This window comes from Oculina patagonica, chromosome 4 (assembly GCF_052425735.1).
Source record: "Oculina patagonica isolate OP01 chromosome 4, crgOcupat, whole genome shotgun sequence".
NCBI lineage: Eukaryota > Metazoa > Cnidaria > Anthozoa > Scleractinia > Oculinidae > Oculina > Oculina patagonica.
Genome location: NC_135761.1, coordinates 42,169,101 through 42,184,665, shown reverse-complemented (window position 1 = coordinate 42,184,665; position 15,565 = coordinate 42,169,101). Strand labels below are relative to the sequence as shown.

At 38.5% G+C, this 15,565-nt stretch overlaps 1 pseudogene; it reads right to left on the bottom strand.

Annotated features, from left to right (window-relative positions):
* Positions 1–2,070: 2,070 nt before the first annotated feature.
* Positions 2,071–3,193, bottom strand: LOC144648472 (uncharacterized; annotated as a pseudogene).
* Positions 3,194–15,565: the final 12,372 nt, after the last annotated feature.

Here is a 15,565-nt window from a genome sequence, read left to right as displayed (position 1 = left end):
ACTTTACATTTACATATTAATTTGTTTATGGAAGTGTCTTGTTGCAAAAGACTCTTAATTATTGGTACCCTTGCTTTCATGTAGTAACTAGTACCTCAGTAATATCTCTGATGTGTAAAAACAAGAATTATTTAAAAAGTCCATAAATGTTATTAACATGACAAATAAAAAATAACCTGTAGAAAATTCATTTCACAGTGAAAATCTTCTTGTTTCAATACAAGGCCTTGGAGTCTTTCAAAGGGAGTATCAGCATCTCCGACAGCATTCACAGCACTGATTGCACGCTCAACAGTTAAATGGTCACCACCCATATGTATCTTGTGAAGGGTTGTCCCAGGCTGTTAAGTTCTTTTGGCAGCTCCCTTGTAAGAGTTTTTGATTTAAAGTGTGCAATTACCTGATTAAGAAGAAAATTAATCTTGAGTAAATGGGCATATAGTAATTACCAGTCCTATCAAAATACTCCATTTACATAATAGTAATAATAAAAACCATTATAATATTAATAACTTAATAATAACAATTATTGTTATAATGGTTTTGGTTTAGCAGGGTTGCCCTTTGAATGTCTGCCAATAATATTACATTTTCAAGGTATTATATTCCTTGAAGATCAGCATTGATAGGCAAGAGACTCTAATTTAAAAGAAAAAAGCAATGACAAAGAATACTAATTAATGCTACTTCAATTTGGCCAATTTTTTTTAGATAAGTTGCCCAATAACTGACATGGTGACATCAAGTTACAGCAATACATGGTATGCCCCAGAGATGGGGGTGCCTCCATTTTTTTATTATTTTTTATTTTATTTATTTATTGCAACACACAGAAAAAAATAATAATATAAAGCCTACTTACAGAACAATTACTTAGGTTACCTACATGTCTTAACGCACAATTACTTACATTTTTACATTTCACTGCATTAGAATTGCTTACATTCAAAAATTAAACGAGCTTACCTGTAAGTGAAGTTTGATTGTGATTCTCCTGAGCCGTTGCGTAGGAACGAATCGATCACGTGAGATTGCGCGAGCAAGCTTACCTTCAATTTTTAACATTGCAGAGTAAACACCGACCCAAAAGGGGGTATGGGTAATGAGCCAATGGCTCAGTCAACACCTCAATGGGTGGGCACGTGATCCCTTCGTTCCTATGCAACGGCTCAGGAGAATCACAATCAAACTTCACTTACAGGTAAGCTCGTTTAAATTTTTTTGATTCTCCCTCACCGTTGCTGACGTCACTACGGGACCACGTGAGATTTTAAAGCAAGGTGATTACGAGACAACAATATCCAAGCAACAAGTTTAATGCAAGAACAGTGCCAAAGTACAATGTCACCTCAATAAATGTATACAAACTTTCCTGTTAAACATGAGATAATACTGCCTGACCAAAATTAGCATCAGGACTTTGTTCAATGGGTTTATCCTAAAACAAAGCAAAAGTAGACGCATTTGACCATCCAGCAGCTTTCATGATGGTTGTCATGTCCAAACCAGACCTCTTTGCAGCTGAAGTTGAGGCTGAGCGAGTGCTGTGGGCTCCAAACTGATTTGTATCAATACCAGCATTTGTCAAAACACACTTGACCCATCTTCCAATGGTATCTTTAGAAACTGCCTTATGTGGCTTTACAAAACTAATGAGGAGTTGAGTTTCCTCCCCTCTAAGAGGTTTCGTACGAACAATATACTCCTGTAGACACTCTACAATACAGAGTCTAGGATCCTTTAAATATGCCTGGAAAACAAGGTCATGTACATGAGTACCAGGTCTTGTTTGTTTCACTGGTTTAGAAACAGAAAATGAACAACTCGATTGTGTCAAAGTCATGTACCTGATATCGAGCAGGATTCTAACACAACATTAACCCCCCAAGTACTTGTGTACTTTGGTACTCTCAAATACTCCTTTCATGAATCTTACAACTAAAAGATGGCTACCAGCAGGCGTATTGTCAGGAAAAACAACGACAGCCGACAATGCACTCCGAGCTGTGTTCAAGCAGCTATATCCAATGCCAGATTGAAAAAGTTCAGTCAAAAATTCGATAACATCTGTTACAGTTGGTTGCAAGGGATCACAAGACCGTTTAGTTGAAAACTTATGCCATCTTGCAAGGTAGGTCCTGTACTGTTTCTTTGTTGATTCTTGCCATGATAACATGACAATGTCAATAGCTGGTTCTGAAAGTCTTTGACTTTGTAATGACATCCTGACAATTTGCAAGCCATCAGAGTCGCCTTGTGGTGGAGTGGGTGAATGGCATTAGGGTTGTATGGCAGCTGGAGCACTTTCTTTCCTCGAGGAAGAATGAGAGGTTCCTGAACAAGGAGGCGCATCAAAATTGGAAACCAAGGCTGTGTTGTCCACTGTGGCACAATTAGTATCCCAGAGGCTTGGTCGGCTTCCACCTTCTGCTGAACCCTATCAATGAGATTAAACGGAGGAAACGCATAAAAATAGTGTTCCCCCCAGTCAACAGAAAAAGAAAAAGCATCTATAGCAAATGCACCAGGGTCAGGATGCCAAGCTATGTAAGGCTTAGTTTGAAAATTAAGCCTAGGTGCAAATAAATCAATAGATGGGGCCCCCAGGGCTTGTGTAATTGACACATAAATGTTGAAATCAAGCTTCCATTCTGTTTGATCATGAAAAAATTCTGGAGGCTTTATCAGCTGCAGTATTACACTTTCCTGGCAAATGTGCAGCAGATAGCCAAATGTTCCTTGCAATGTACCACATCCAAATAGTTCTAGCAATGTGATTACATTCAAGTGAATGAGTGCCACCCATATTATTGATGTAAGAAACTGCTGTGGTGTTATCAACAAAAATTCTCACATGGGTATGATACAAGTTTTTACAGAAGGACTGTAAGCCCAGGTAAGCTGCTTTTAATTCGAGACAGTTAATATGCTGGTGAGCTTCATCAGGTGCCCAGCGGCCTCCTGATATCTGTCCCTGAAAAACAGCTCCCCATCCTTGTAGGGAGGCATCTGTATGAAGAGTGTAAGATGGATTACCTTGTGAAATGGGTTTAGAAACAAATATTCTCAACCCACCACTGTAGATCTGACTTTGCAGTAGGTGACAGCACCATACTTCATCAAAATTACCATGATGAAACTTAAGGACAGCAGTCTTTTCGTTCTCTAGCTGCCTATAGAACAGGGGTCCCATAGCAACCCCAGGGCAACTGGCCACAAGTTTGCCTATGACAACTGCCACTTCCCTGATGGTAGGTTGTGTTCTGGTCAAAAGATCTTTGCCAACATGCTTGATATTTTCTGCCTTGGCATGAGACACAGTGACAGTCATGGTCACAGAATTTAAGACAAAACCTAGAAACTCTAGAACCTGTGATGGCTCTAAAATTGATTTGTCTGGGTGAACAAAAAGGCCCAAACTATCAAACAATTCAGTGGTGGCTTGAACATTATTCTCACATTCGGGCTTAGTGATACCCTGTAAATAGGAATCGTCAATATAGCCAACTGACTGAAAACCCTGTTTCCTGAGGTTTGAGTAACTTCGTAAATAATCGAGGGGCACAAGCTAAACCATTAGGTAAGCAAGTTAACTGGTAGAGCTGCCCTTGCCACTCAAATTTTAGATATTTTTGGTGATCTCGGTGGATTGGTACTGAATAGTATGCATCTTTGAGATCCACAGATGCCATGAAACAGTTTGGTCTGATCATGCTAATAACATGTTTCAATGACTCCATCTTAAAATGATGGTATGCCACAAATTCATTCAACTTTTTCAAGTTGAGGATCATCCGATGAGAACCATCTTTTTTCGGTCTCAAAAAGATAGTCGATAGGAATTCACCTTCCTCATGGAAAGATTTTAAGAGACCACCTTTAAGAACTAATTTTTCAACCTCAGCACTTATTGTCTCAGCTTCTTTGTGACTAAATTGGTGTTGGCGAGGTGGCTGCCTCTGCTGAGTGAACTGGTCAAAATTAATTTTGCATCCTGTGACCATATTTAAAATATGTGGGTCAGTTGTAATTTTGCCCCAATTTGACAAATAACCTTTAATCCTTCCAGCTTTAAATATCCCCGGTTGGGTTGTTAAATTCACTAATTTACAATCTGTACTCACCGACACGCTGTGGATTGCTACTGTTTTTGCTCCACCTTCTCCTTCCGTTTGCGGTATGGAGTGAGGGGCTTTTGAGTTTGGCCGTTTTTTGAAAAGTGAGATTTGCGGTGGTGGTTATCGTTGGCCTTGTACTGCTTTGCAGCTTTTGCCCAACCCTGTTGGTGGCACTTATGTCTTATATTTGTTTTGGGAGGTTATTCCCAAACAACAAATCAGTAAAGCCAACATGTTCAGCACAAATTTGCTGATATCGATTGTTCAGATCAGGTGTGATCAAGTCTCGTCGTCTCTGAATGAGCTCACAATTTGCATGGCCCAACAAGGCAATGACATCCAGTAAGGTGCGAGCGACATTTTAATCTCACAGTTTCAAGGATGAAATTTCACGTTTCATACCCTGATCTGTAAGGTTGATCAGTGGGATCGTTGCTTTCTGAATTACGTTTTGGAGCCTTTGGAGCTTCAGGTCTCGACTCCTTGTGCCTGATCTAATTTTAGACCAGACTTCAGGGTTGACTTTAGTCCCTGTGATATTTTCGCAGTTCCCTGGTCTGCTGCAGTTTGAAAGTTTTTCTTTCAACTTATCATCAGACAACTTTTTCCGGATCATTTTATTTATTATCTTTGCAAGTTTTGGGTCCACATCACTTGAACATGCCTCATCAAGATCCTATTCAGCGCCTCGTGGTACTTTTCGAGCAGGGCTTTGCTCGTCCTCCGAGTCGCTTTCAGATAAGCGATCGCTATGTGAACGCTTATATGAATTACCAGCGTTCGAGATAACCTGTGCAATGTCCGAAGACATTGACTTTGATATGTGGCGAAAACCTTCAACCATGCTTTCTTTGATTGAGGTTTTAACGCTGTCAATAAAATCGCTCTTCGCCACGGTCGTTGTCTTTGAAGAACTGGGCTGAGAAGCTGCTTTCTTCTTCTCTAGAGAAACTTCTTTCTTTTTTAATTGCTTGTCCTTTCCCTTCGGTTCAGGGTTATGGTGTTCAGGAGATTCCTCCACATGTTTTGAGGACGTGTCAACAGGCAATTTGTCCTCAGAATCTTTTCCCGCCATTACGCACCTTCGATTGCGAAGTAGCGTAAAAATTTGCGGCTAGCTTCCAATAAGCTGAACAAGAAGCGTTAATTCAGGTAATTGTACCCGAAAATTAACCAAATAGAACAAAGCGGAGAGATTTCTCTCGCCAAAAACGCTGTAAAAGAAGGTATTGGTCATTGTCTAAAATGCTATCCACTGAACAGTTGGGGAATGCAATGACAATTTAACTTTCTTTGGTACAACTTCTTCAAGATCGTCACTGTCTGAGCATTCCGCTTTGTCAACTGTCTTTTGATAGGTCATCACTAGAACATAGGAAAAGTGTGATTTTGTTAAAATCTTTTTTCAACTTCCTCCTGGTATCTTTGTAAAGAAAATAATTCAGTGGAACCAGGCAAAAAGTGCTTTTTCTCCTTCTTTATATAACAATTCATAAGATAGTTTGTCTTCGTATAAATTGCTATGAAAGCTTCTCCATTTTTCTTTAGCCTTATCACGTGGTAATGAATACTTTGCTTTGTTTAATATTCTCAGAGCTAATCTTTTCCCTCTTGTTGGTTTCAGGGTATGCAACTTTTCCTTCCACTCCAGCATCCCAATGTAAATGAGGAAATCCTGTTCTTTGATGGTTTTAGCTTCCTTGTTTTTTGCACCTTTAACCCTCGATGCCTGTTGTTTTCCCTTAGCTGCTTTGAACTGTTCAAAGGATTTGATGGATTTTGATTGGTTACGATTTTTTTGTGAAAGGTTTACTTGGCCCTGGTTCAACACATGGAAAGCAACTGGAGGTTTTGCTTGGACCTGCTTTCCCATTAGTTATTTCTAGGCAAAACAATAAGCTTCAATTAATATAGGTATCCAGTAGACCCTAGAATATTAAAAAATAGAACTAAAACAGGTACCCTAAACATATAATCATCTGGACTTAGCCGCGAACATACCGTAACAATACAGCTCAATAGATTGGGGAGCTCCACAAGCTCGAGTCTTACGGCTGTTTTGCCATAAAAAATGGCTCCAATGCATCCAAGGAAATGCATCAATGTTGTTATACACGATTAACTTTTCATTGGGAGCAAGAATTGTACTTTCTAGTGTTTCCTTACTCAAAAGCCACTTGACTGTTTTCTTAATATCAGTGCAGGCAGCGATCACACTATTGAACTCAACAAATTTCAGCGACAGACTTTCCTGAAGGGATTCCTTTGTCTCTTGAGTTCTTCACTCATGTCATCTTTAGGAACCATGATGTTAATTCCAAGAGTAGCCTGCAACTCTTTCCCTAGTTGATTTCTGACAATATTTTGATACTTGTTTTGTCCAATGTTAAAATTGCTAACTAGTCCAGATGCAAACTGAACAAACTCCATATAGTGCTGTTTAAAAACAAGTGGCATAAGGATGTCCTTAAAGAACCCCTAATTTTTATAACAGAGAACAAATTCACTGAGTTTTGCTCTTTCCTTTGGTTGAAGTCTCCTTTTGGATAGGAATATAGGAAGGGTCCAGTGAAGACATAAACAAAAATTTTACTTCACCGATGTCATCTTTCGGATTGATGACACACTCGCCATCTCGCTCTTGAAGTCTTTGACATACTTGCTCAACCTCCTTGTCGATCAGATTTTCAGGTTGAGTCTCTTCACCAGTACTCTCATCCGAGCCACTGTGAAAATCGCTGTGATATTCATCCTCTATGTTACTCAGCTCGTGGCTTAAGGAAGTAGAGAGAGAAATAAAGTTTTTAGCTTTTAGAGTACTCTGCTGTTTTTCGACTTTTGAATAAGCAAACTCGATCCACATCAAACCAAAAAGTGGGCTTACCTTTGGCTTTCTACCATTGTTTTCTTGTTGGCTCTCTTTATAAGGCATTCAAGGGAGTTTTTGTCGTCCATATTCATGGTCTTGTAGTGGTCACCCTCTTTGCCAAGAACGTCAGCATGTTTTTTCATAAACTTGGCCACGCTTCACCACTCGCGGACACATTTTTTCTGCAGCCTGCAATCATCATATCTTTGATCTCTGTATAGCGATTTGATCTTTTTTGTGCTTGGATGGCTTTCTTTCTTTTGCGGGTCCACTGCTCAAGGGCATTGTAATATCGCCATGCCATATTATTTTCGTTGATTGACATGTCTGACTGTCTGCATGACATGGTTTCAAAAAAAGAAACAAGAATTTATATAGGGCGAATGTGATCTCAAAGGTGTGGCAAAATGGTGATATGCGATGTTTACCTGTGGAATTTTTAGGTGCAAAAAAGAGAAAACACTTTTCACAAGTGTTTGACAGAAGAAAATTAAAATTTGCTAGTTTATTTTGACTATTTGATGTCTTCAATGATATAAACATAAAAAGATAATTGCATCATGGAAATTACCTGGGAAACCACAGCTTCCCCAGATAAACCTGTACTGCAAGTCTATGATAGTCATTGTAGGAACCCAATGTTCACTACAGGAAAAGCGGCAACAAGTAAAACTCGAGATGTGATGAACTGTAAACGTCCTTTATTGCATGAACAACGATTCACTGAAATCAAATGCATAAATCCGCTAAATAAAGCAAAATAACAACTGAATCACAAAGGAAAAGAAAGCTAAATGAAAACCGATGGATACTTACAAGTTTTTCGTGACTTGTTCCGCTAATAAGAAATAAAATATTTCTCGACACTAAACAAAACTGAAACACACTAAAACGAAACTCAAAACCGACCATGTGCCTTTGCAACTTGATATTAACTGCGATTGCAGAATGTATAATCAGCGGCATGCGTCATAAATAAAACACTGAGATGTCTACTTCTGAAATGTCCCTTTTTGAATCAATTCCTAATCAATTACAGTCATCATAGTGATTGAATAAAAATTGTTAAAGTTGTGGCACTCTTTGCATGCTGCTGTGGGTTAACAAACTCAAACGCCTTTGCATAAAAGTCATTCCTCGCAGAATCTATCCAACGAGAAAGTCGTGGTGCTGACGGCCTGTAAACCTTCCCTTCCTGCAGTGACAGAAATTCCGCCATATGACATGGTAGTAACGAAAACGAAGACCCCGAAAACGAAGACCTAAGACCTAAGACCCATACGAAAACTAAGACCCATACGAAAACTAAGACCCGTACGAAAACTAAGACCCGTACGAAAACTAAGACCCATACGAAAACTAAGACCCGTACGAAAACTAAGACCCGTACGAAAACTAAGACCCGTACGAAAACTAAGACCCATACGAAAACTAAGACCCGTACGAAACCCCGGCCAAAACCAGCGTTACCAAGAGTTGCGTGACATTAATAATAATAACAGAATAATATTGAAGCAGACTGAGCGTACTGAGAACGTACTACTGAAATCGAAAATCAACGAGCGCTTTCCATTTACATGGAATTTTCGGTGAGAATTTTTCGACAAATGGAACGCTACAGTTATTTCAACACGTAAACGGAATGAAAAGATGCTGTTCCTTTTCAAAATTCCATTCTGATAGCACTGCGGGAGCCTAGGTCACACATGACTTGCCAAGGTTTTTAATCTTTTGGTCGGGGAAATGAGACAAGTACAAATATCGAGTGACATTTGTACTCGTTTTGCGCGATGTTTGTACTCTACGAATCAGTGTTGGATAAGAATAACATTGAAGCAGACGAGTACTGAGAACGTATCGATCAAGTTTCATTGAAATCCTACAAATATTTGTCTTTAATTTTGAAGTGAGTACGCCTCGTTGCGCGCTACATGAGTAAAATTAAAACATCTTGGCCTACACATAAGAAGCACTAACAAAACCTTTATTTACTAAATTTAGAAAAATCTATCATTCATTATCATTGAAACTGAAACAAACAACTCTAAGTAAAACTAGATAACCTCGCAAACTGACGAGATCTATACACAATGTAGCCGTGTTTGGCAAATATACGACACTACACTGTCGCAATGACTTGTGCAGATCCCAACTGCACAGTACAGTTCAAACAGATTTGTCCAGTTTGTATTCTTACTGGCTGATCCATCCCTTTAATTAATGACATTGCGGTTTCGATCCAAAAAACTGCGAAGAAAATGAAATGTACTCGTTCAATGTCAAATCATATACATGACAGTTCGAGACATTTCGAAACGAATAACGATGGCACACGTTCATGTAAACAACAATATCGACAATGTAAAGGACACTAAAGGTGACGCGTTTCTAGTTTCAAATAAAAGAAAACATCATCTGATAAATCGGTTACGCGTGAAAACGATTTAAAAGGTACTAGTCTTGAATACCTCTCATTTATACTTGGCAAAGAAACAAAAACAAAGCACCAAAAGTTGGAAGACAAAAGGATTGTATAAGCGCTCATCGTTCATACATGGTTCAATTCCTAATGTTACCCACGGGATCATAAACACTGAGGTATAATGGGAGCAGGTTTGGCTTCAAACGAGACAGTTAGACATAACTCAGTTAGCGTATTCTTTCCTGAGAAATCCTTTTGAAAGGAACTGCTTAGAGAAAACATTTGATTTCCTAAGAATAATTTTGATCACAAAAAGCCGCAAGGGTGTTAATACTGTAAAGTTAAGGAAACGCTAATGTCATGGCCTCTAAAGGCATCATTGGAGAGCATCCCAGCACAATCCCCCCCCCTCTCCGCACCCTTCTACGCGGATGTAAAGCGAGAAATAATAATCGGGTAGCGAAGTTTATTGAAGCAAGTATTGTGCGCATTAAGATTTCGATACGGTGCATTACTGTTGGAGACTTTGGCTGTCTCTTCTGTGACGCAGCAACCGTTTTCGATCAGGTTTTAGTTTTCGATCAAGTCTAGATTTTTGATCAGTAGTACGTTCTCAGTACGCTCAGTCTGCTTCAATATTATTCTGTCATTATTATTAATGTCACGCAACTCTGGGTAACGCTGGTTTTGGCCGGGTCTTCGTTTTCGTATATACGGGTCTTCGTTTCGTATGGGTCTTAGTTTTCGTACGGGTCTTAGTTTTCGTATGGGTCTTAGTTTTCGTATGGGTCTTAGGTCTTAGGTCTTCGTTTTCGGGGTCTTCGTTTTCGATACTACCCATATGACATAGTTTGGTCTTGTTGAATAGTCAATGCCATGCTCAGCACTTCTTGTTTTGGTCGGATTTTTAAGCCGCTGAGGTAAAGGCCGGAGCTCTGTATTCTTCCTGAAGGGAATGTTTATCTGACGACAATGTCATGAGTTTATTGAGAAACTGTTCTTTGATCTTTGAATGCTTTGGACAAATAAGAGTGTATGCTTCCCTTTCCTCTTCTGTTTTGAACTTAAGCCAAAGACATTCTTCATGATACCAGCTGTGGCATAATGAAAAGCTTCATTCCATCTATAAAGTTTTATGTGTACCCGTTTGTGGAGTAGAGTGCACAATGTTTTGGGAGGGCATCTTCGTCGTCTTCATTATCACTTTCCATTTTTGCTTGATTCTGGTTAGATAGAGAGGCTGTTACTGCTAGGTTGACTAAAGCATGTGTTTGGCCATCCTCATCTATCGCTTCAAGTAATACCTCATTATCCAAATTCAGCAACTCATCTGTAATTACCTTGTTATCATCTGGCTCTAGACTATCAAAGATAGCAAATGTGTGGAGCTCTTCCCCTTCTTGCTTAAGCACATTTCCTCTAATAAGTGCAGGTACCATGCAGAGCAACTCAAGGTTTTTTTATTACTTCTTTCTCCGCCATATCCATCCCAGCTTTTATTTCTTCGTCAATATTTTCTGGCCAACCCGGGATCGATGATGAATTTTCAAATTGTTTTGTACCATTCGATTTTAGTTCCTCAAGCTTCTGAATCCTGCCTGCAAGATCTAGCATTTCTTGCATACACAAATTCGACTTCCCACCACAAAAGCCTTACAGTCTGGAAAAAAGTTTTTCGCAGCTATTGGACCCAAATGTCCATGGTTGAAATGGTTGTTCAGAAAAAAATTGGAAAATATTTTCACTGACAAAATTATGGAATGTTCTTGAAACTATTGCATCGTCAAAGGTCTGTGAGGAAATAAAATGATTGTCAACACTGTAACCTGAAAGTTGTAGCCTGGCTTTCCAGTATCTTTTCCAGTATCCAGTAGACTCTGGTTGCAATTGTTTCTTCATCTTTCCATTCCTTCATTTTTTTATATATTGAACACATACAAACTAAATTATATTCCCTAATACGCTGATTACTTACAAATTTTTATTCTGAACTGAAACAAAAGAACTAAAAGAATTAATTAATAGATAAGGACGATCGAGGACACCGTAACACACTTACTTTATTTTTGTATATACGAGAGGAACTTATAGATTGGATGAAGAAGGACGTCAGAAGCAAATCACTCACAGGTCCATGTTTAATAAAAATGTATACAAACGTTTCACCCTTCGGGCTTCTTCAGTGTATGTAATTAGGGCAATACTTGGTAAGCTAGTTCGATAACAAGATCATATATATACGTGTTCAAGGTTGTGAAGTCTCAAGATTAAGTAATATAGTGAATAGATTTACAAAAGTGATAATGAAATAGTGCTAGTGAAGAAAAAATATAAATAACTTGTCCAAGGTCACAGAAACTAAACAATAGTACATAATTAGTCAGGTAAAATCACATCATATCCAACGGACTTACAAAAAAAGTGCTAATTAAATGAACAAATGGAGCAAGACACAACTAATAACAAATCAAAAGTTACATAATACTCTATAGGTTTACAACAAGTTCAAATGAAAAGAAACAATTACAAGACATTGCAAAGAACTAGTGAATGGTCTTGGGAACAATAATGCCTAATTCTTAAGCTGAAGGGGACTAAAAAATTATCTCAAAGATATTGACCTAAAAAATGAGTACAAGCAAATAAGAAAAGAATAATGCAATGTTATAAGGTGGTAGGCAAAATACGACAAAAAGTTATTCTTCTACGTAACAAAATCCTAACTAAAAGACCTTGAATAAAAGCGACAGTGAAAAACAACAGTTTCATAGGCAGGAGCCTTTAAACAGAAAAATCTATAATAAAATCTCCGGCCGAAGCCCCTGAGTAGATCAAATTAAGCAAAAATAACAAAATTCTAAAGAAAGGCCTTTGAATGAATGCAGAATTTACTATCGTCATATTGATACTATATATAAGATTAAAATTAAAAATGAAAATCTAAAAATCACGAAACGGAATTAGTCAAAGGCTAAACATAAAAATATGTCAATTAAAGCTAATCCTATGTTTTGAATTAAATTCAGATCTTTTATTAAGGCCCTGAGGTTGCAGGGTGCTAAGTTGTGAGCACCAGAATGCTTCTCTTGTGAGCAAGCATTTATCAATTTGACCGTCACTTTCATTTCAACTCTTTCGATCACAATGCATTCAAAGTCAGACATTTGATGTTCAATTCTATTGTAATGCACGGCTAATTCGCACGTGGTCTTATATGTAAGCATAGGCGACTTGTGATTACGAAATCTGACCTTGAATTCATTGGATGTGGAGCCTACATACTAAATTTTACATTTTATACAGGTAGCTAAATAAATTACGTTCTTCGATTTACAGTTAAGATGTTGCCTGATACTGTAAAAATGATCCGTTCATGTGCTAAAAAATACCTTATCTTCCTTTAAAAAATTCTTACATAGATCACATTTCTTGCTACACTTAAAACATCCTCCGACAAAATTATCTCTATTACTATAATTGGATCCCTTGGGTCCCGCTAGAAGCTCCTTGATGTTTTTGTCCGTCTATAAGACAGAATAATTGACCCTTTTGGGAAGATTGGTGCCAGAGTAGGTGAATCATAAATGAGATGGCTATATGATTTGGTTATTTGGCCGATATTTGGCAGATGTGGGTTAAAATTGACCACCAACGGGAAAATAATTTTTTTCTCCCTCATTTTAAGTGTAAGGAGGTCCTCGCTTGGTGTATCTTTAGCCTTTTGAAATTGTTGTTTAACTGCATCTAATGCTTGTGTTTGGTTTTTCCTTCGTACAGATGCGTAACATTCTGAGGGCAGCATCAACATTTTGTTTATCCTTATTTATCCTTGACAAAGACGTCACTTTTCCACAGTCCAGATCGAATCCTGTTCATTTCATATGTCTTCATTAAATTTTTGATTTGGATAACACCTTTTCCAGGAACCAGATTGCGTCTCAGTTGAGAATCTGATTTCTCCATTTTTTTGAGATGCCTCCACCGTCTGAAAACATCAGCATGGGAATTGGTTCAGCGACATCCATTTCTCTTAAGTCTTCCACCACACAATTGAATTGAAATGATTTGTTATCTATGTAAATGACATCATTACGTTCAACATGACCTCTTGAATGTTTGAACGCAATATTTTCGAACTTTGGAATCTCCATCAGCAATCTCCATCATATCGCTACGCCCACCCCATAATATAACCTGATTAATCCAGTCTCAGGAGTGCATGGTCCTGTCCATTGTACAAAGGTGAAACAGCTAGGACAAACGCAGGAATGTGCTCCTGTAAGGAGGGTGTTAGGGTGTTAGGGAACTCCCTAACTGAGCCGGACCAGGAATCTGTTGTAAACTGATTATTGGGTGTAATTGAGATTACCCTTCTAATTACAGTTGGGAGAGTGGAGGGGAAAGTGTTTTCGCTATGGTGCAAAAACATAACCCAAAAAGAAAACGAAAATGTGTGGTAAGTAGGCATCTAAACGAAAACAACTCTGTACTGGGATAAAGGCATGAGAACAAAAAATAAAGAACGGGTGGGTAAAAACTGAAAATAGATGTAAAGAATTGCTGTATAAATATAAATTTTTTTAAAGATTTTTTTAAATTATTAAAAAAAAACATCTTTGACCCAAGGGAAAGCATTTTATGAGGCCCAAAACACTGCATTACTTTTTTCGCTCCTCTGGATTTCTTTAGCAATTGCCACCTCTTCATCAGAACCCACTAGTTTTAGGAGCATCTGTTTGAAAGTTGAGGAACCCAAATGGCCTGGTTTGACAAAGCGAAGCGACTAGCATGATTGTGGCCTTTTTCTCTGGCGATGTCAGAAAGCTGCTCTATTAAAAAACCTTGAGCCGCAACACGGCATAATAAATAAGAGCTAAACACACCAGCGAAAGTTTTAGCTTATGCAGAGGCACGGCAACCGAGGACTAATTTGCGCTTGACACACAAGCAAATACATAACTAGGGCCAACACAAGGCAAGGTACAATCAAGCTCGACACAAGAAAGAAAGTCACAAGGCAACTAGCGGCCAATTAACACTTGGCAGTTAAGTTTGTCCATTATTCTGCACATATTGCCATTGCTATTCTTATCCCAAGGCCAAATGGATTCTTGATATGGAATATTATCCGCAGCTTTACTTAAGTTAGTGACAGGGTGAGACTGAAACTTCACTTTAACTTTATCTGTTACTTGTCTTGCCTTTGTTGTTGTACTCACGTCTGAACGGTTTACAGGCGCTTTCTGTTTTGGCTTTGCTTTTGGCCAAAAACAGGTACGGATTAAGGTTTCAATAACACTTTTCCTCCCACAGTCCGCTTGAAGCATTCCTCCGAAAAATGTTAGCTGCAGAGCAGAGGGGTTTTCCTCTTCATATAGCCAATAGCCATGTTTGCAGTAGTTTTCGATCATTTATGGGTAATGAATGCCACGATAATTTTGCACGTTCTGGCTTGTTGCTGCGGTTATTACACCTATATGCTATGCAATGTCTCACCATGATTTCCACATTAAATTAAGCCAGGTGACAGTCTAAATACTCGAAAAACAAATGAAGTAAACGAAAAAACCACACAATTCTTGCACTAGAAGGTGTTTTGTTGACCCGAAAGCCTCGCTTTTGGGCGCTCTAAATGCAGCACCCCTGAAATGTGGGCTCAACTGTAATAACAGCTATTGTTCATCTCCAGAGCAGGCTACGTATTTTGTCCGATGAAAATGTCTCTAAGTAAAATAGTGTTGATGTCAAAATAACAATCTGGTAATTACCATTCCCATGGGTGTGATACAGTGTAAATCATAGGTATGCCTCTGCTTTCAATCTTTCATTATTGTCAGTCTTGTGAAATTTTTGCAAACCAAAGTGAACCTAACGCATCATAAGTTACTGGGATGATGACTTTGACGTGTAACTTTTCCCATACTGGAAAGTGAGATAAGACGTGCTTAGCCGAGGTCAGCCACTCACATTCTGCCTCCAAAGAGTCTTTTATTTTTAAAAACCTTATTACAACTATTAACTTAGCTACAAACTGTTTCTTCAACTATGTTTATGTTATGTTATGTTGGAGGCCAGTCATTCTTGGCATAAGTTGCAGCCTCGGCAGTCACTGACAATTGCAGCTAGGGCAGTGAGGTCCTGAACGCTTTTAAGAGG